Source organism: Neovison vison, chromosome X (genome assembly GCF_020171115.1).
Source record: "Neovison vison isolate M4711 chromosome X, ASM_NN_V1, whole genome shotgun sequence".
NCBI classification, from domain to species: domain Eukaryota; kingdom Metazoa; phylum Chordata; class Mammalia; order Carnivora; family Mustelidae; genus Neogale; species Neogale vison.
The window spans coordinates 2,591,025-2,613,504 of record NC_058105.1 but is presented as its reverse complement, the minus strand read 5'-3'; the positions used below and the strand labels follow the sequence as shown (position 1 = coordinate 2,613,504).

The 22,480-nt window shown below is 37.1% G+C and overlaps 1 pseudogene; it reads right to left on the bottom strand.

Moving 5' to 3' along the window:
- Positions 1 to 22,107, bottom strand: part of LOC122897523 — a 152,409-nt pseudogene extending 130,302 nt beyond the window's left edge.
- Positions 22,108 to 22,480: the final 373 nt, after the last annotated feature.

Sequence of the window (22,480 nt, the reverse complement as noted above, 5' to 3'; positions counted from 1 at the left end):
GGGAATATTCAGCCTTTAACACTTCTGATATAGGAACCAAGCATTTCACTTGGGCAGGATGTTCAAATATGTTCCCAAAACTATGTTTTGAAATAACTCCTTAAAATTTTATCAATGGAAATTTTATGTTCCCACTTAAGTAGTTTTAATTGTTGGTTGAAATGGCACTTCCCAAGCTAGTAATTATTTTTGAAAATCTGAAATCTCTAAACACATTTTAAAATCAATTAGCACTCAGTAAATTGGTCCAAGTTACAGTTTCATGGTTAGTTCCTTTTATTTAGATGCCATAGTTGTTTTCCTGCAAGGGAAGATTAAATGCAGCAGTTTTAAAACAGTTTGTCAAATTAAAAAACAAAACAAAACTAGAAAAAAACAAAAAAACCTGACAGCAGTACAGGGCATAACTGTATTCAATGTTTTCTAATATTTACTCTCAATCTTCTTCTTCTCTTTAAGTCACTTTTCCAAGAATACTCAATAAAAAATTCCCCTACCCATTATCCCCCCTCCCATCTTGAAAAAATTTGGCCTCAACATTCTTTTTCCCTTTTTGTGCCTGTTGGTTCACCTTCAAAATATTATCAGAATTTGCCCTTTGGCCTTGACAGTCTCTGGCGCACTAAAAATTCTTCTAATTTCCCCTACTTTCCCTTGAGGGCAAAATGACTTGTAAAAAGGGTCAGGATGGGGGCGCCTGGGTGGCTCAGTCGTTAAGTGTCTGCCTTCTGCTGGGGTCATGACCCCAGGGTCATAGGATCAAACCCCAGCAGGAAGTCTGCTTCTCCCTCTCCTGCTCCCCCTGCTTTTATTCCCTCTTTTCCTGTCTCTCTCTGTGTCAAATAAATAAATAAAATCTTTTTTTTAAAGGTCAGGATGTAATTCTAGACATCCTAAATTTTCCATGTGACTTTAAATGAAAGTCTTTAATTACTTATAGCTTCGTCCAACTATACCCAATTTTCTTCCTCAGATTCTGACCTTCCCTATAATCTAACTAGAGCCAGGCAGTAAAATCTGTTTATTCCTTTCATAAAGACAATCCTACTTCTATCCATCTGGGCACTGCCTCCCTGTAACCTCTGGGAAATAGAATACATTCTTGGCTCATTAAAAAGACAATTAGATACTGACCTATGTGCTTTGCCCTTTGAAAAGATTCCATCCAATGTTGTCTATATTTGGAGTTTTCCAAAGTGGCCACATTCTCTTTAGCAAAAGCTAGGAGGGCTTGGTCTTCTATGAAAACAAGAGGGAAGCACACAGTTTTAGGCAGTAAACTAACAAAGCCAGAAACAAGACAGTCCAGCTGATTATAATAATGAGAAGCAGTAGTTCAATTGTGTCATAATCTATACTCTCTGCCATGAATAGAATTGTGACCAGAAGTTTAGCAATGCAGATGGTAGCAGGAAAGCAAACAAACACTAGATTCCGCTGAAGCTGTACCCTAGTCCTCCCCTTGGTGAAAGCGTACAAGGCATGAACATGGCTTTACACCACATCACTAGATATCATTGGGCCCAGCTTTGTCCATTATCATGTCATGAACATGAAGCAAAGCAGTAACCAGGGCAACCTGGGGTGGCACATGCACTTCATCCGTGACCAAATGTCTTTTCCACTACTTTTCTACTTAGTCTCCACCTATGTTCCTTGTCCACTTTACCTCTACGGTCTTGCCTGCTTTTCATTCCTTGCCGATCGACTGGTGCTTTTATTAGTAAAGTCTTAGTTGTCTAATTCCACTGACTTCATATATTTTTACTAACACACAAAAGAGATTCAAGCATCTTCAACCTCGTGATTATACTACTAACCTGCCGAAGAGCTCTCCCTACATGCGTTGCCTATCATTACTGAACATATATATATATATATATATTTTCCCAATAAAAGTGTTTCCCCTTCAGCTCCATGCTAGAGAAAGGGCCTGGGATTACACACTAGAGGTTATGCTACCCTTTACATGAGTAACTTTAACTAATTTTTCCATGTATTCATTTAATCAGTAACCAAACCACATAACTGTATTCCAATACAGCCCCAATGTAGCCATCTTTTTCTTTTTTAAAAACATTTTTAATTTAAATTTAATTATTTAACATATAATGTGTTATTGCTTTCAGAGGTACAGGCTTGCGATTCATCAGTCTTATATAATACTCAGTTCTCATTACATCACCTGCCATCCTTAATGTCTATCAGCCAGTAACCCCAACCCTCCACCCCTAGCAACCCTCCAGTTTGTTTCCTATGATTAAGAATCTCTTATGCTTTATCTCCCTCTCTGGTTTGGTCTTCTTTCATTGACAAGATTTCAGATTTTTGATGGCTACATAGTATTCCATCATAGAGCTAGACAGATAGATAGATAGATGGATGAATGATAGGTGATAGATTAGATAGATAATAGATAATAGATGGTATAAAGAGCACATTATCTATTCATCTGTTGATGGAAATCTGGGTGCTTTCCATAATTTGGCTATTGTGGACATGCACATGGAGTGCATGCCCTTCTTTTCATGACATCTGTATCCTTGGGGTAAATACCTAAGCAGTGCAAATGCTAGGTCATAGGGTAGCTCTATTTTCAACATTTTGAGGAAGCTCCATGCTGTTTTCCAGAGTGGCTACACCAGCTCGCCTTCCCTCCAACAGTGCAAGAGGGTTCCCCTTTCTCCGCATCCTCAGCAACATTGGTCATTTCCTGACTTGTTCATTTTAGCCATTCTGACTGGTGTGAGGTGGTATCACAATGTGGTATCACATTTGTGTTTCTCTAATGCCAAGTGATGTGGAGCATTTTTTCATGTGACTGTTGGCCATTTTTATGTCTTCTTTGGAGAAATGTCTGTTCATGTCTTCTATTTCTAGATTGGGTTATTTGTTCTTTGGGTGTTCAGTTTGAGAATTTCTTTATACATTTTGGATACTAGCCCTTTATCTGATATGTCATTTGCAAATATCTTCTCCCATTCTGTCAGTTGTCTTTTGGTTTTGTCAACTGTTTCCTTTGCTGTCCAAAAGCTTTTGATCTTGATGAAGTTCCAGTAGTTCATTTTTGCCTTTGTTTCCCTTACCTTTGGAGACATGTCTAGACAGAAGTTGCTGTGGCTGAGGTTGAAGAGGTTGCTGCCTGGTTCTCTTCTACGATTTTCATGGATTCCTGTCTCACATTGAGGTCTTTCACCCATTTTGAGTCCATTTTTGTGTGTGGTTTACGGAAATGGTCCAGTTTCATTCTTCTGCATGTGGCTGACCAATTTTCCCAACACCATTTGTTGAAGAGAATGGTTTTTCCCCCCATTGGATATTCTTTCCTGCTTTGTTGAAGATTAGTTGATCATAGAGTTGAGGGTCCATTTCTGGATTTTCTATTCTGTTCCACTGACCTAGGTGTCTATTTTTGTGCCAGTTCCATACTGTGTTGATGATTGATTACAGGTTTGTAATAGAGCTTGAAGTCCAGAATTGTGATACCTTCAGTTTCGGTTTTCTTTTTCAACATTCTTTTGGCTATTTGGGGTTTTTTTTTTGTTTCATACAAATTTATGATTGTTTTTTCCAGCTCTATGAAGAAAGTTGATGGTATTTTTTAAATTAACATACCATGTATTATTTACCCCAGGGTTACAAGTCTGAATCGTCAGGCTTACACACTTCACAGCACTCACCATAGCACGTACCCTCCCCAATGTCCATAACCCAACTACCCTCTCCATATTCCCCTTCCCCTGGCAACCCTCGGTTTGTTTTGTGAGATTAAGAGTCTCTTATGGTTAGTCTAAAGTTGATGGTGTTTTGATAGGGATTGCACATGCAAAGCTTGAGTAAACACCTCCCTGAAATTCAGATCCAGTATATTTATATTAAGACTTAATTTTGGCCATTCTAACTGGTGTAAGGTGGTATCTCAATGTGGTTTTGATTTGAATCTTAAGAAATTAACAATAAAGCTGCCCTATGGCACTGCAATTGCACTACTGGGTATTGACCCCAAAGATACAGATGTAGTGAAAAGAAGGGCCATCTGTACCCCAATGTTCATAGCAGCAATGTCCATAGTCGCCAAACTGTGGAAAGAACCAAGATGTCCTTCAACGGATGAATGGATAAGGAAGATGTGGTCCATGTACACTATGGAGTATGATGCCTCCATCAGAAAGGATGAATACCCAACTTTTGTAGCAACATGGACGGGACTGGAGGAGATTATGTTGAGTGAAATAAGTCAAGCAGAGAGAGTCAATTACCATATGGTTTCGCTTATTTGTGGAGCATAAGGAATGACACAGAGGACATGGGGAGATGGAGAGGAGAAGGGAGTTGGGGGAAATTGGAGGCGGAGACGAACCACGAGAGACTGTGGACTCTGAGAAACAGAGTTTTGGAAGGGAGGGGGTGGAAGGGATGGGTGAGCCTGGTGGTGGGTATTAAGGAAGGCACGTATTGGGTGTGGTGCATAAACAATGAATCTTGGAACACTGAAAAAATAAAACTTCTTTTTAAAAAAAGAGTTATGAGGGTAGACCCAAGCTCTTATTCATCAGTCTTCCAGCAAAGGAAAATGGTAGCTGTCCTAGAGACTCGATGGGCAACCAAATTAAAGTTGGAGCCATGAGACATTAGAGCAGGAGTTAGGTGAAAGATATTTAAGTGGAAGAATTGACAGGCCTGGGAATGGAGGTGACTGCATGTGTGGGAAAGAGACAAGTAAGGGTTAAAAGTGACATCCAGGTTTCTATCTTGTGTAATGAGGAACACCATGGTCTGTGAGCTCTCAGTCCCCAAACAATACTGAAATTCAGTTAAGCCCAGTGAGCTTCTTAGGCCCCAAATTCTGAATTTCAGCAGCCTAATGTCTGTCTGTGTTAACTAAGTAATCTAGTGAAATCCTGTCACAGTTCCTATCTCCACCTGTTTGATCATAAAATGCATCCCCATACATATGTAAGCTCAAAAACTCAATATTGTCAATAATTTTCCTAGTCTCTACCCCTGTGTTTCAGATGGTGTGCCTTATTTAAGACTTACCTATCTTCAAGATACCTCTGGTCAACCATAAAATGCCTTGTACTCAGTATATTGTTAACAATGACCAACCTTAGAAAACATGAAAGGGGGAAAATGACATATCCAGGATCTCCACCTTCAGAAGGCTGTGACTACATATAGGCCTTTGTGTAATGACCAAATTTTAAAAAAACAGCAATAACAACAAGACTTCCCAGTAAGTTACATCCCTTGTCATTGCAGCTATCAGTAAGCAGGACTGTCAACCTTAGTTCAATGAAGCAAGGAAGAAAATAACCTCTTTAAAACAGCCTGCCTTTTATCACTACATCAGGAAACATTTAAAGTGCTAAGCCACAAAAAATAACTACTTTTATGTTCAAATCATTTATCCAGTAGTTCACTGCAAAAAGGTGCTATGTTAAACCAATTCTCACATACCCTCTAGATGTGCTCTATTATACCATAATTAAATGCCAACCAAAGAAGCATATAGAATTTTCAGTGTTGTGTGACAATGTTCCATTGTACATAGCTTATAAAACAATCCAGTCCTTTGCTGTCAATGCAATAGCCACTGGTGACATAGAGCTATTGAGCTCTCTAAATGTGACAAGTCTTTATTAAGATGTACCATAAATGTGAAATGCATAGCATAGTTTCAAGAAAAATTATGAAAAAATGTAAAATATCTTGTATTTTTTATGTTGAGTATACACCTTAAATGATACTATTTTGGACATCTTGGGTCAAATAAAATACACTACTAAATATAATAATAATAACATATACAATAATATATAATATTACTAAATAATTTCCTTTTACTTCTTTTAATGTGGTTTCTAAAAAATTTAGAATTACATATGAGGCTCACATTATGTTTCTATTGGACATTGCTATTCCATACTATGTTACTATGTTATTTTTTCAACTAATATCTTTTTTATTTAAATTCAATTAGCCAACATACAGTACATCGTTAGTTTCAGAGGTAGAGTTCAATAATTCATCAGTTGTGTGTAACACCCAGTGCTTATCATGTCATGTGCCCCCCTCAATGCCCATCACCCAGTTACCCGATTCTGCCCCACACCTCCCCTTCAGCAACCCTCAGTTTGTTTCCTAGAGTTAAGAGCCTCTCATGGTTTGTCTCCCTCTCTGATGACTTCCCATTCTATACTGTGTTAGAGCATATATTAGATAACAGTTTTAGAATGAATGACCTTTAACTGACTGTTGTCTCCTTTAATATCATTTTTCCACACTAAATTATTGTGAAACACAGTCAGTTAACCCATTTCAGTGTGTCCTAAACAATTTCTCATTTAAGCAGGGAATTTTTAATTTAAAGTTAAATAAAACTTAAAGTTCGATAAAATTTTGTTTTCAAAGTTAAGTAAAACTTTCTGTTACATTTTATCAGATTTCAAAACATGATATAAGCAACTTTTATCAGATTCCAATCAGCATCATTATTCATCAACATACAAGAAAACAGGTAACTTAGGCAAATGGTGAAAACCCAGGGGAGATATTCTATCTTTTCATTCAGTGCTATATTTTTTCCTCCTTTTGAATTAACACAAGCAATCTTTTTGATACAGTAGCAGCTCAACATGAGTATCTATGCTAAGTGGTGCTGTGAATTCAGGCTGTGAGAGTTCCCTTGGAGATTAAATTACCTTTGAAATTCTCTAGCTGAAGCAGCATGATTTTCTCTTCTACTTTGTTCTTGGCCTGGAAATCCTTAGTGATGCAATTTCTTCTGAAGGAAAATGCATCTAAATGGCTCCCTGTTACTCTGGGCTTTGCTTAACTCCAACACCAACAAAAATGATGAATTTTTGGTGGGGGGCGCAGCCCTGCCATTCATCCAGCTGTCTTCAGGAACTACAGACAGAAAGGAATTGGAATTACTAGTGACTTCTTTCCTTGATATCAGGCAGAGCAAACTGTCTTAAACAAAGCCTGGAGTTCTGTTTTTAGGCTGGGATTTTTCTTCACCTTGTTAAAGTCTGTGGCTAAAGATTTTCTATCAGACTCAAATTTTATAGATACGTGGCCAACTGCATCACTCCTACATCCCCCTTTCCTCTGATTTCCTCTGATGAATCTCATACTGCTAGACAAACATTGGATGTGCAATATATTGAGTATCCTGAGGAAAAAAAAATGAAAAATTCCATTACACCATGAATTATTTAGACATTTGATTGACTCAGCTACTACCATTTACTCATCCGTCTAGAAATTCCTAGACAATGGATAAAAATTTTTAGTTTTCATTTATTAACTTGGGCTCCTCTAGAGTCAGTCATTTTGTACGCTCTGGCTCATCATAAGGTTATGATGAATTGCCCCCCTTTTCAAATAGAAGGAAAAATAAAACACAAACAGCATCTATATTTTCAGGCCTAACACAATTCCATATCAATATCAGAATCCACATGTCCCACTAAAAGCAAAATGTACACTTCCAAATCAGGCTGAGTCACCCCAGATGCCTGTGAAATGATGCCAGGGGAGTATAGTACCTGCAGTTTCTGAATAATGCATACTAAATATGAGTAGTTACAAGATTTCGGGCGGTATGTAGTATGTGTGGATAAATGCAAGTAAGAAAATATTTGGATTCCTGTCTCACATTGAGGTCTTTTATCCATTTTAAGTTAATTTTTTTGTACGGTGTAAGAGAACAGTCGAGTTTCATTCTTCTACATATAGCTGTCCAGTTTTCCCAGCACCATTTATTGAAGCCACTTTGGAGAACAGTGTGGAGATTCCTCAAGAAATTAAAAATAGAGCTTCCCTATGACCCTGCTATTGCACTCCTGGGTATTTACCCCAAAGATACAGATGTTGTGAAAAGAAGGGCCATCTGGACCCCAATGTTTATAGCAGCAATGGCCACGGTCGCCAAACTATGGAAAGAACCAAGATGCCCTTCAACGGACGAATGGATAAGGAAGATGTGGTCCATATACACTATGGAGTATTATGCCTCCATCAGAAAGGATGAATACCCAACTTTTGTAGCAACATGGACGGGACTGGAAGAGATTATGCTGAGTGAAGTAAGTCAAGCAGAGAGAGTCAATTATCATATGGTTTCACTTACTTGTGGAGCATAACAAATAGCATGGAGGAAAAGGGGAGATGGAGAGGAGAAGGGAGTTGAGGGAAATTGGAAGGGGAGGTGAACCATGAGAGACTATGGACTCTGAAAAACAATCTGAGGGTTTTGAAGGGGCGGGGGGTGAGAGGTTGGGGTACCAGGTGGTGGGTATTATAGAGGGCACAGATTGCATGGAGCACTGGGTGTGGTGCAAAAATAATGAATACTATTTCGCTGAAAATAAATTTTTAAAAAATGTTAAAAAAAATAAAATATTTGGAGCACATGGTGGGTTATACCTAAAATTAGAATGTAGGTAAAATGGATTCGAGGTTAAAATATTCTAGTAATAAACACTTAAAATTCTCAGTCTCTCTGGTATTCATCCAAAACTGTGGGTATGTTTCTTTCTTCTGTGTTTGCAATGAATGAGTTCCCTCTACTTCAGTAGTTCTCAAATTTATTATAGCCACAGAGTCTTGTACTCCAAGGTCAACAAACTTTTTCTGTAAAGGGCAGACTATAATCAGTAAATACTTTTTTTTTTTGAGAGCATTCCTTTTATTTTTTTTTCCAATTTATTTATTTTCAGAAAAACAGTATTCATTATTTTTTCACCCCACCCAGTCCTCCATGCAATCTGTGCCCTCTATAATACCCACCACCTGGTACCCCAACCTCCCACCCCCCGCCACTTCCAACCCCTCAGATTGTTTTTTAGAGTCCATAGTCTCTCATGGTTCACCTCCCCTTCCAGTAAATACTTTTGACTTTGCTGGCCGCATGATCTCTCTTGCAACTATTCACCTCTGTCATTGTAGTACGAAAGCAGTCATAATTCAATATGCAAACTATGGGTGCGGCTGTGTTCCAATAAAGCTTTATAAAAACAAATGATGGGTTGAATTTGGACTATGGGTCGTAGTTTGTTAATGTGTTTTATTCCTATGAAATCTCAGATCAAATCCCAATAGATCGTAATAGTTATGAACTGAAGTTCAAAAACACGAGAAATACCACAGTATTTTCTTCTAATCATCTTTCAGTTAAACACTTTTATAACATCACTTGGTGACAAATTTTATCTGAGTAATTCTTTAAGCTATCCCTTCTCTACCTTAAGATCATATGTAGCAACAAAACAAAGCAGTGGTTGGAGGAAGTAGGCTCCACTATTCGGGTTATCCGGTTATACACATTACCATCATAACCTCCATTAACAAGCCTCTCATTCCTGACTCTTTGCTACTCGCTGCCATGCTTGAAGCAGAGAGAATTGGTGGAAAGACTGAAAACCTCCATTGGAGCACCATGCAGACACTACTTACGGTGGCTTGCCATATATTTAGGGAGCTTCTAGGTTTTAAACCACTTGATTGAGTTATTGGCATATAAAAAGCTGTACATATTTAATGCATACAACTCAAACTTGGGAGTAAGTATACACTCATAAAACCATCATCTCTGGGTGCCTGGGTGGCTCAGTGGGTTGAAGCCTCTGCCTTCGGCTCAGGTCATGATCTCAGGGTCCTGGGATCGAGCCCCTCATCGGGCTCTCTGCTCAGCAGGGAGCCTGCTTCCCCCTCTCTCTCTGCCTGCCTCTCTGCCTGCTTGTGATCTCTGTCTGTCAAATAAATAAATAAAATCTTTTTTAAAAAATCATCACCATTATGGTCGTCAACACATTCACTGCTTCCCAAAGTTTCTTCCTGCCCTCTTTATTGTTATTTGCGTGTGTATGTGGTAAGAACATTTAAAATAAGTTCTACTCTCTCAGCAAATTTTAAGTATGCACTACCATTTTGTTAGCTATAAGTGCTGTGCCGTATCACAGATCTTCAGAATTTATTTATCTTGTAGAACTAAAGCTTTGTACCCATTTCCCCTTCCTAACAGCCCTTGGCTTCAAGGGTTCTGAATTTAGCCTTTGACTGTAAGCAGGACAAACAGACCTTTGTGTTTTTCTATCTTCTCAAAATCTTTCCTTTCCGCTCTGTTATTTTCGAAGTTGTTCTCTCCAGTGTACTCTGTTTTTCCAGCAAAAGTTCTGCAAAAGAACTGGGGCTCCAGACCATTTCCGCTTAAATCCTTGAGGAAACCTCCTTGAAAAGTAAATGCAATATACAGTGACAAAACAATGTAATTTTTCTTAAAGACTTCATTTTTTTTTCAGACCAATTTGAGTTTGCACTGTTGAGAGGCAGGTTTTCTCCAAAACACCTTGTCCTGTGCATAGCTTCCCCAACCACTCACCAGAAGTCCATAGTTTACCTTAATGTTTGTTCTTGATGTTGTACATTCCATGGATTACGACAAATGTATAAGGACATATATTCATCATTATAACATCATATAGAGTATTTTCACTGTCTTAAATATCCTCTGTACTCAACCACTAATCTTTTCATTGTCTCTATAGTTTTGTCTTTTCCAGAATGCCTTATAGTCAGAATCGTACAGCTATGGAACCTTTTCAAATGGACTTCTTTCATTTAGTAAGACACATTTAAGTTTCCTCTATGTCTTTCCTTGGATTGGTAGCTCTTTTTTTAGCATCGAGTAATATTTCATCATCTGGATGTACCACAGTTTACTTATCCATTCACCTACTAAAGGACATCTTGGTTGTTTCCAAGTTTTGACGACTATGAAGAAAGCTGCTATACACATCCCTGTGCAGGATTTGTGTGAACCTGAGTCTTGAACTCCTTTGGAAAACTGCCAGACTCTCTTCCAAAGAGGTTGTGCCATTAATGCACAAGAACAGCAACTTAGAAAACACATTCTTCCAGGTTCCTGAAAGTTTAAATGTCTTCTTTACTGAAATCAGCATCTTCTCCATTCTATTTCTCAACACTAAAAGTACTTACAACTTTGAACATCCTGAATATATTTAAAATAACTCTAGAATTTATGGTTCTCCTACCTGTAGGTGGAATATATACACTCAATTAGAACATAATGTATGTTCGGGCACCTGGGTGACTCAGCTGGTGAAGATGCGATTCGATTTCCATTTAGGTCATGATCTCAGGGTTATGAGATGGAGCCTAGCATTGGGCTCCACACTGGGGGTGGAGGCTGCTTGGGAGTCTCCCTCTCTCTCCCCTTCTCCCTTTGCCCCTCCTCCTCTTTTTCTAAATATATATATATATATATACATATATATATATATATATATATATATATATATAGTATGTTAAAGTACATGCTTTCTCTTGCCATTCAATTTTCTTTCACTATTTCATTTACTCATTCATTTAAATTTTTCTGAGCTAGAGATACAGATTTTTGGATAAAGAGTAGTAGATAATAATATAGGGATCATGTGTACAGTAAAAGAAGACTCAAGAATGGAATTCTGAGGCACACCAACATTTAGGAGGAGACTGAAGGAAAAGGACCCTGTGCAAGCTCATGCTAAGCAGTAACCAGGACAAATGAAAGAAGTCAAATATCAACAGCATCAAGTACAACAGAGAGGTGAAATAAGGAGGCCATTATCCATGAGGAGTCACAACTAAAAGAACAATACATAGTGTCTTTGAAGAATGTGTCAGAGTTTAATCATGAAAATAGGGAGAGGCTTATACAACTAATGGGAGGACTGGGGGGGAGAAGACCAAAAGGGTCATAGCTGCTTTTCAGGAAATCTGGAAAAACAGATATTACAGGAACCAATAGCTTCAAATGCCTTCAGCCCCAAAGAAAATGATCTGTAGGTTGCAAACAGATTGGAATATATCATGTATTTGAATAGCACCACATTACATTAATTAGAAATGTATTAGACTGATTCTTATTAAATTATTTTGCCTATATTATTAATCCACAAACACAATGGTCCTTTTGCTGTTTCATTCTCAAAAGAGCAAACTATTTGCGTATCACTATTATTTTAAATACTGAATAAATTGTTTTTTCAATGCATTTTTGATACACAGGAAACTTTTCATTCCAATATAAGTTGTGAAATTCACAGCCAAGACTGTCTTTTAGTCAGATTGTGATATTGTTTTTCATAAAAACTGCTTCATTTTCACAAAATTTGAACTATGGTTATGTCTAGATGCCTCATTAGCTCTTTCAGAGTATATATTTCTTTTTTTTTAATTTATTTTTTATTTATTTTCGGCATAACAGTATTCATTATTTTTGCACCACACCCAGTGCTCCATGCAATGCATGCCCTCTATAATACCCACCACCTGGTACCCCGACCTCCTACCCCCCCGCACTTCAAACCCCTCAGATATTTCTATTGATACCACCAATTTAACCTTAAAACTTTGAGGACTCTTTAAAGTCTCTTAATTTATATAGGATATTAAGTTGCAAAATAATTAAAACTGAATTTTAAAGATTGGAGAGTTTATTGGAATCAGAAAAATCCTTTAATTAAAATTAAAAGGAGGTCACATTGAATTAGACCTGTTGGCAGAACCCCTACAGAATGAGGTGAGAACCTGAGATTTTATATAAATTTAATTGCAAGATATAATATTAATCTACAGAAAAATAAATCATCATACAAAAACCAAATAAGCCATATAAGAACATTAGGTTTCATTTGATAATTATAAATGACTTTATGCCATTGAAGTTTCAAACTGATTTTGTTAATTTTTACTTAATTCTGCTTTGTATGAATGGCAAATTTTCACTATCTCCTTTATTCTGGCTAATCCAGCATGTCTTTGCTGCCTAAGATATCCGACAGCTCTATAGAGAAAAAAAAAGTGTGCATCAAATTCCTAATGAGTGCAATTTACATTATAAGGAGGAACAATCACACTCAGCACTTTCTTTCTTTGGAAATGACTTGGGAATTCCTTAGAAAGATCCAGTGATTTCAAAAACATGCAATATATCACTATCTAGGCTTGTAAAGAAATAAAAATAAAAGGGTTCCTGGCTATTCTGAAATCTCAATTCCGATAAAATCCCAAGCTATCTTTGGCCCTGAAACTCAAGATTCCTCTGAGTGCTAGTAACCTTTAAATATCTCTTTTGTATGTATTCTTGCTGATATTAAGAAAAACTCATGTTGATAATTGGAAAGATATTGCACATATATGATTACAGAGTTTCGTTTAGGAGAAACCTTGACATTCTATTAATTTGTTTTGACATGAATTATTGTCTTGAGTAAATCTTCAATCAAAGGGTGCAATCTGCATCTTAGTGTTCTCCATCAAAAGTAATTATTAAGAAGTGTGATATTTTCATTTTATTGCATTAGTTTGCTAATTTCTCTGATGTACGATCCCTATTAATTCTATTTCCTTCTTGAGTTCTTCATCTCCAATAACTCTAACAAGATTCTCACGTAAATGCAATTTTGTCAGAATCACAGTCCACTCTCCCCATTTAGTTTCAACAATAATTGTTAATGGGGTATGTAAACAAATTTCCTTTATGAGGACATCTGCAAGTAAGTCTTGATTTTTTTTTGTGCATTGTATGAGACTTTCCATTTAAAAAGAACTTAATGACTAAATTCAGTAACACTATTTCTGAACATACCAGGCCTATTTTCACCTTCAGGTTTTTGACTTGTCTATTCTTTATGCATAGGTGGTTCTCAGTCCAGGTGTCCCCACAGATAAACCTCCACTTGTTTCAAGTCATTGCTTAAGTGTAACCTATCAGTGAAACCTACACTGGCAACTTTATTTAATATCCCAACTCCCTTTTCTCTATAATCCCAATATCCTTTACTCTGCTCTATTTGTTTTTCTTCTCTAAAATATACACCCAGAAAAACAGGGGGTTTTGTCCATATTATTTGCCAATGCGTCATTGACACCTAAAACAAAGTCTGACACATAATATTTGCTCAGTAAGTGTTTCTTAGCTATAAAATGATTGGTTTCTGCACTGAAAGATGTTTCTGGTCTGATGTCTGTGAAGACAAAAATCCATTTCACATTTAATAACTCCTCAAGGTCAACAATGCTTACAATTCTTAATTACGTAAGATCTATAGTTTAGTTGACTTTTTTCCTATTCTAGGTAAATGAAAAATTAACTCTGTGCCATTTCTTATGTTATTCTTCCAGCTTAATAATATTAATTATTCTTCCATCTTTAACAGTTAACCAGTTACTTTTGATTTACTTTCCAAGCAATTTCCTTTAGAAAATTACTTAAGCCATGTAAGCCCAAAGAAAACAATTCATTAAACTTGAAAGCAGATAAATGCTATTATGTATGTTAATTGTTTCCCTTTTATTTCCATGAGAGTAACATGTTGACAATAATACAATAATAACTTCCTCTGGTAATATAAATATAAAATACAAATGCACGGGTTTGCCATAATGGCCAACAAAGGCAGTCTGAAAATCCTCTCACGACAGAAATCCAGAAATACTAAACAGAAAATGACAATTTTATAAACCATGACTAGCTGAATTTACAAGGAAAAAATGGAAATTTCCTGTGATAAAAATGAACAGGGCATTAAAAAAAAAAAAAGAACAGAAGGAGCTGAGTTCACTTAAGAAAACAGAAACTTAACACATACAAAACAGATAATCATGTCAAAAAATGGGCAGAAGCCATGAACAGACACTTCTCCAAAGAAGACATACAAATGGCTAACAGACACATTGAAAAAATGTTCATCATCATTAGCCATCAGGGAGATTCAAGTCAAAACCACATTGAGATACCAACTTATACCAGTTAGAATGGCCAAAATCAACAAGACAGTAAACAACAAGTGTTGGAGAGGATGTGGAGAAAGGGGATCCCACTGTCTGTGGGAATGCAAGTTGGTGCAGCCACTCTGGAAAACAGTGTGGAGATTCCTTAAGAAATTAAAAATACAGCTTCCCTATGACCCTGCAATTGCACTCCTGGGTAACTACCCCAAAGATACAGATGTAACAGATGTAAAGAAGAGCCATCTGTACCCCAATGTTCACAGCAGCAATAGCCATGGTCGCCAAACTGTGGAAAGAACCAAGATGCCCTTCAAAGGATGAATGGATAAGGAAGATGTGGTCCATATACACTATGGAGTATTATGCCTCCATCAGAAAGGATGAATACCCAACTTTTGTAGCAACATGGACGGGACTGGAAGAGATTATGCTGAGTGAAATAAGTCAAGCAGAGAGAGTCAATTATCATATGGTTTCACTTATTTGTGGAGTATAACAAATAGCATGGAGGACAAGGGGAGATGGAGAGGAGAAGGGAGTTGAGGGAAATTGGAGGGGGCGATGAACCACGGGAGACTGTGGACTCTGAGTAACCAACTGAGGGTTTTGGAGGGATGGAGGTGGGAGATTGGGGGAACCAGGTGGTGGGTATTTGAGAGGGCACGAATTGCATGGAGCACTGGTTGTGGTGCATAAACAATGAATTCTGAAACACTGAAAAGAAATTTTTTAAACATTTAAAAAAAAGAAAATAGAAACCATTATTTAAAATAAAGGTAACTTAATGAGAAATTGGTTATATAAAGAAGGAAAGAGCTGAAAGACAGGTAGGGTACACTGGTAAATCAAAAGATTAGCTACAACAGAAAACCACTTGCATCCTAATTTTATGGCTGAGATAATGGAGGCATCAAGAGTAGAAGTGAATTGACTGTGTTCTCATAGTTAGTGGTGGAAACATAATACACACATGGTAGTTTGGCTACAGAGTCTGGCCTTACCTGCTGCAATATAGGATCTCACTGAAGATTAACAGGCAAATAGACAAAATAACAATAGTATTTTTTAAAATTGAAAAATGCAATTATTAAATATTCATCAAACATGGGTGAACAGAAAATATTAAGCAGGAAGCTACATATTATTCAGTTACCCACAATACATAATGGAGGGAATACAAGTAAACTAAGAAATTAAGAGATATGGGGGCACTTGGGTGGCTCAGTTAGTTAAGCATCTGACTTGATCTCAGCTCTGGTCTTATTCTCAGCGTCATGAGTTCAAACCCCATGTTGGGCTCCATGCTGTGTATGGAGCTTATTTTTAAAAAATCAGTTAAGAGACATGGGGGTGACACTCAGAAAATTAACACACTTCTAATCCAATCCTAGAAATAGAGAATAGAAAGAATGAATGATATATTTTCCGGAATTGATGAAATAATTTTCTTTTTTTTTTTTAAGATTTTATTTATTCATTTGAGAGAGAGAGAGACAGTGAGAGAGAGCATGAGCGAGGAGAAGGTCAGAGAGCGAAGCAGACTCCCCATGGAGCTGGGAGCCTGATGTGGGACTCGATCCTGGGACTCCAGGATCACAACCTGAGCCGAAGGCAGTCGTCCAACCAACTGAGCCACCCAAGCGTCCCTGAAATAATTTTCTTGAAGGGAAGAACAAAGTTTTTAATCCTACGATAAATAAAAATAAATCCACATTTAAAATAACACCAAAAACAAATAAAAAAACTAAAATGCAACTGGAAAAATATAATTTATCTACAAAAGAGTGACAAACCAACAGTAGCTATCTCAATGGCACTAACAGCATCAGAGAACAGTGATTGATTACAGAAAATAAATCTTTAAAGTGATGAGGCAAAATAACTTGTTTCCTAAAATTCTACAACCAGCTAAGATATTATTCAAGAATGAAGGTGAAAAGAACATTTTCAGGAAAATGCGTGCACACACACACACAATTTTCTTGATAATTATATGTTTAGCATATAAAACTTTTTTTTAAAGATTTTATTTATTTATTTGACAGAGAGAGATCACAAGTAGGCAGAGAGGCAGGCAGAGAGAGAGAGGAGGAAGCAGACTCCCTGCTGAGCAGAGAGCCTGATGTGGGACTCGATCCCAGGACCCTGAGATCATGACCTGAGCCGAAGGCAGCAGCTTAACCCACTGAGCCACCCAGGTGCCCTATGTTTAGCATATAAAGTGTCTTTCTTAGTCTAATGTTTTGGAGACTTGAATTACACTGAGTTTGTTTAATATTAAGATATTAAGACCTGATGGGGCACCTGGGTGGCTCAGTCATTTAACATCTGCCTTCGGCTCAGGTCATGATCCCAGGTCCTGGGATTGAGCCCCACATTGGACTCCTTGTTCAGCAGGAGGCCTGCTTCTCCCTCTCCCACTACCCCTCCCCACCCCCCGCATGTGTTCCCTCTCTCACGGGCTCTCTCTCTCTCTCTCTCTCTCTCTGTGTGTCAAATAAATAAATAAATAATCTTTTAAAAAAAAAAGATAGTAAGCCCTGAGTTTTCTTTTTTAATTATGTTATGTTAGTCACCATACAGTACTTCATTAATTTTATATATAGTGTTCCATGATTCATTGTTTGTGTATAACATCCAGTGCTTGTTGCAATACCTGCCCTCCTTAATACCCATCACTGGGCTTCCTCATCCATCCAGCCCCCTCCCCTCTGAAACCCTCAGTTTGTTGCTCGCTTCAGCAGCACATACACTAAAATTGGAATGAAACCCTCAGTTTGTTTCCTGGAGTCCATAGTCTCTCATGTTTCATGTCCCCCTCTGCCTTCCCCCAACTCCCTTCTCCTCTCCTTCTCCAAATATCCTCCATGTTATTCCTTATGCTCTACAAGTAAGTGAAACCATATGATAATGGACTCTCTCAGCTGAATTATCTGAGTGAATTATTTCACTCAGCATAATCTCTTCCCATCCCATCCACGTTGATACAAAACTTGGGTATTCATCCTTTCTGATGGAGAAGCAATGTGTGGGAATGCATGCTGTCTCTGGCCTTGCCAACAGAATTGCCAAATTTTAGATTATTTGAAAAATGAAACTTTTAGATTATTTGCCAATCTGAGAGATGAAACATGCTATCTCAACAAAATATTATTTTCTAATTTGTATTTATCTTATTTTGAGTGACACTGACAACCTTTTATATGTTCAATTGCAATTCGTAATTTCTGTGACCTATTTGTTCATATACCTTGATAGAACCGCAGAATGGTAAAATTCCCCTGAAGGGCAATTTGTAAATATCTATTAAAATTACAAATGCATTTGCCCTCTAATGAAGCAATATTTCCTCTGGGAATTTATTCTAAAGACATACATGCATGAAATAAATATTAGAAAAGTATAAGTTTATTATTCATTGCTACAATGCAGAAAATAAGAAACAATCCAATTGCCCATCCATAAGTAATAATTAAATTGTGATACAATGATACAATGGAGAACTCAACAGAAATTCAAAAAAGAAGAAGAAGAAGAAGAAAGAATGAGAGAGTTCTCTATATACTTATATGGAAAGATATTTCAGTATAGAATGTGAGATTTAAAAAGAAAAAGCAAAGTCCAACAGTATTGTGTGTAGAGTGTATGTTATCTTCTTCATAATAGAAAATAAGAAAAATAAGAATATATGTTCATATTTGCTTATTTTTGCTTAATAAATCTCTGGAAGGATAGATAAGAAACTGAGAAAAGTAGTGAGCAAAGTGCATGTACAGGAGAAGAATGACATTTTTACTGTATTACTTCTATACTGTTTTGTTAAATATTTGAATATATCACTAACATCTTTTTATTTTCAGCATAACAGTATCATTATTTTTGCACCCCACCCAGTCCTCCATGCAATCTGTGCCCTCTATAATACCCACCACCTGGTACCCCAACCTCCCACCCCCCGCCCCTTCAAAACCCTCAGATTGTTTTTCAGAGTCCATAGTCTCTCGTGGTTCACTAACATCTTTTTTAGAGAATTAAAAAGGGTATAAACATATAACAAAAAGGGAGACGAGGCAACACAAAAGCATGTAGAATGGGAATTGCTGATTTAAGGTAGCAGCGGCTCAGGAAGCCAAGAAGCCAACTTATTCAGGCCACAGAATCCCAGAATGATTTAGAATCCAAAATAAGAGTAAGTGAGAGGAACTGAAAACCAGAAAATTAACTAAAAGTCTGTAGGTCCACATACTTATCCCACAGAAAGTAGATAACTAAAACTCCGTCAGTCCTAGCAGAAGAGTGTACTCTTGGGAGATGTTAAAACAAAGAGACTCTAACACCAGGTGCAACTGACATTAGGAGCACTGCACTAAAAATGGAAAGTGAATAGGGTGATAGGAAGAAGGGAGACGAAAAGAAAGAGGTCAAAAATGTAGAGAAGAAGAACTAACATTCACTAAGTAATTACTATGTGCCAGAGCGTAGCACAGCATTTCATTGCATCAACAGTTTTTTATTTTATTCTAGTGCTGTGTTGTATTGCATTGTATTGTTTGGTTTGTATTATATTGTATTTTTTAGAGAGGGAGAGAGAGAGCTCATTTACTATTCACAACTAGTTTATGAGGTATGTTCTATAATATTCTTGGTCACATATATAGAAACTGTGATACAGTATGTTTAAGTCATTTGACTAAGGATGCAAACTTACTAAGTGACAAAGCCAGGGACTAAACAGTCACTTTCAGAGCCCACACCTTTAAACACTACATATACTCAAAGGTAAAAATGACTGACCACCCTCCATTTTATTTTCTAGAAAACTCACAGCTGAGTATATGCGCCCCTGCCCCACCCACCCACTGCCACTGCCACTTGTGTGACTGCCCGCTTTCCTCTAGAGAATGCGATCATGCCAAAAGATACCAGTAGATTCCAGCAATCATGAGTCTTGCAATGAAGTACTTCAGTCCCACTCATGCACACACAGAAAACTCCAAATCATACTATGAGACTAGAACAAACCTGTTATCAAAACAGACAAGGACCAGGGTACCTGGGTGGCTCCGTTGGTTACGCATCATAGGATCTAACCCCACGTCGGGCTCCCTGCTCAAAGGGGAGCATGCTTCTCCCTCTCCCCACTGCTTATGCTCTCTCTCGCTCTCTCTCGCTCTCAAATAAATAAAACCTTTGAAAAAGTAAACTAACAAAATGGACAAGACCCAGATGAAGAACAAAAACTGTAAGTAAATCGCAATTGCAAGTATAGACCTAAAACACTAAATATTAGTAAAGTGATTCCATCAATGTAGAAAAAATAATATATCATGACCAAATAGATTTGACTGAGGAATGCAAAGATGAGTTAACAAAAGAAAATTTACTAATTTAATTCAATGCATGACCGTATTAAAGAAGAAAAAAAAACTTTGCATTGTATGAGTAGATCATTGATTTTGTAAAAAGTAACATCAAACTAAGAACAGAAAGGAAGGACCATCCTTAATCTGATAAAGGGTATTGACTGAAACCTATAGTAAATACCATATCTTAATGGTTCAGCTATAGGAACATTCTTTTTTAAGCCAGGAACGAGAAAAGTAGGTCTAATATTGTCATTATCAACCTAATACTGGAGATCTTAGATAACATAAAACAAGAAAAAAATTAAAATTGGAAAGGAAGAGGCAAAGCTATCATTACCTACAAAGGCTAACATAGGGTTTATTAGCCTGATGTTCTTAGTAGGCTTGTTAGCTATTATCAAGTTTATGTAAATTTTTAAATAATACAAGAAACCCACATATTATTTATAAACACATAAACATATAGTAAAATTTTAAAACTTGGCATAGGGATGATATACAACTTTTCCAGAAAGAGAAGAGGAAAAATTACTTGGGTTAGTGCCATAATTTCCTTGAAAAATCTGATACAGAGATAAGCACCCAGTGTTGTGTGGAAGTGCTGAATCATTATATTGTATACCTGAAACACATGTTATACTGTATGTTAACAAACTGGAATTTAAGTTAAAACTTAAATGAATAAGCAAACAAACTAACTCTTTAAATAGGAAAAAATAAATAAAAATAAAAATCTTTTACAAATAAGGCAAAAATTCATTGCTCCTCGACATTAGTACTGTGTATATATGACACCAAAACATCCAGTCAATTCAGCTGACTTAGTCCAGGGTGAATCCGTATAGGAGGAAATATAAATACAAAACATCAGAGAATTGATTGCTTGCTGACTGCTTTATTCAGTCAAAATTATTAAATAGCTGTTATGGGGGAGGATTCTACAGATTTTATTAAGCTATAGGTAACATTTCCTAAGCAGCCTCATTAGGATAGCTTTGGAATAATTTTCTATTAGAATAAAAGATTTATCAATCCTTATCCTCTATAAGTTCAAGGGGAGAGAAAATGAGCAGATTTTCCTCTACTTACAATACTGCTTTCTAAAATGGTTTAACTTTTGGGACGCCTGGGTGGCTCAGTTGGTTAAAATGGTTTAACTTTAGAATAACAAAGGAGGCTTGAGAAGAGGACAAATGCAAGCAAATGGAGATTGAGCCCATAAAATGAGCAAATACCCTTGCAACTACAGGGGAATCCAGGATCCTAAATGCTAGGCCAGCTTAGTAAACTTCAGCCAATGAAACAAGCTGATAACACAGGAGGGGTAAAAAAGAGGACACTAAAATTATTGTTTCTATTTGCATTGCTAATATTAACTATGTATGATAGACTGGGAACAATTCAGCAGGGGTTTTTTTTCCCAGTGAATCACATTTCCACAGGCCAACCAAAGGTGCCTCTGACACAGGAGCTGACACTAAGAAAACAGCATTGCTTTTTAGAGATTCTCTACTTCTATGGAAATTCATTTATTCATTCACAGAAAAAGAAAACATTTATTGGTTTCAACTCTCCATAGTAAGTCAGATGCATTCCCTTATGGATTAGCTATCCATTGCTGTACAACAAAGACCCTGAAACATTCACAGCTTAAAATAAAAATAATTTTATCACCTCTAATTGTTTTTCTAAGTCTGAAATTCCAGTATTATTTCACTGGGCACTTGTGGCTCTATCTCTAAATCAGATGTCTTTCAGGGCTGTAATCATCTGAAGGTTCAACTATAGCTGGGAAATAAGCTTTCCAGGTTGCTCACGTACCTGGCTGGCAAGTTGATGTTGGCTGAGAAAAAGGAGCCCTGTTTCTGTCTACATGTGTTCCTCCGTGGGGCTGTTTGAGAGTTCTTCTAACACAGCAGCTGGCTTTCCCCATAGTGAGTGACAAGAGATCAATGTGGAAGCCACATTGCTTTTTATAACAACCTTGGAAGTCATAAACTGCCACTTCTGCCGTATTCTATTTGTTACAGAGTCAGCCCTGATTCACTTGGGAGAGGACAACGCAGGGGCATAAGTATAAGAGGCAAGGATCACTGGGAGCCGTATCAAAGGTTGGTTTCTATATCTTCTTTCCAAACAGCTCATATCATGCAATACCAATGCAGTATGATAAATGCTATAACATACAATTTTTAAATTTTAGATTTGATTATCCATAGAGAAAACTAAACTTTCCAAATTTTCCTTCTCCAAAGACCTAAGCTACAACAGAGTGATAAAACCTAAGGTCACTAACCTTATCCTAA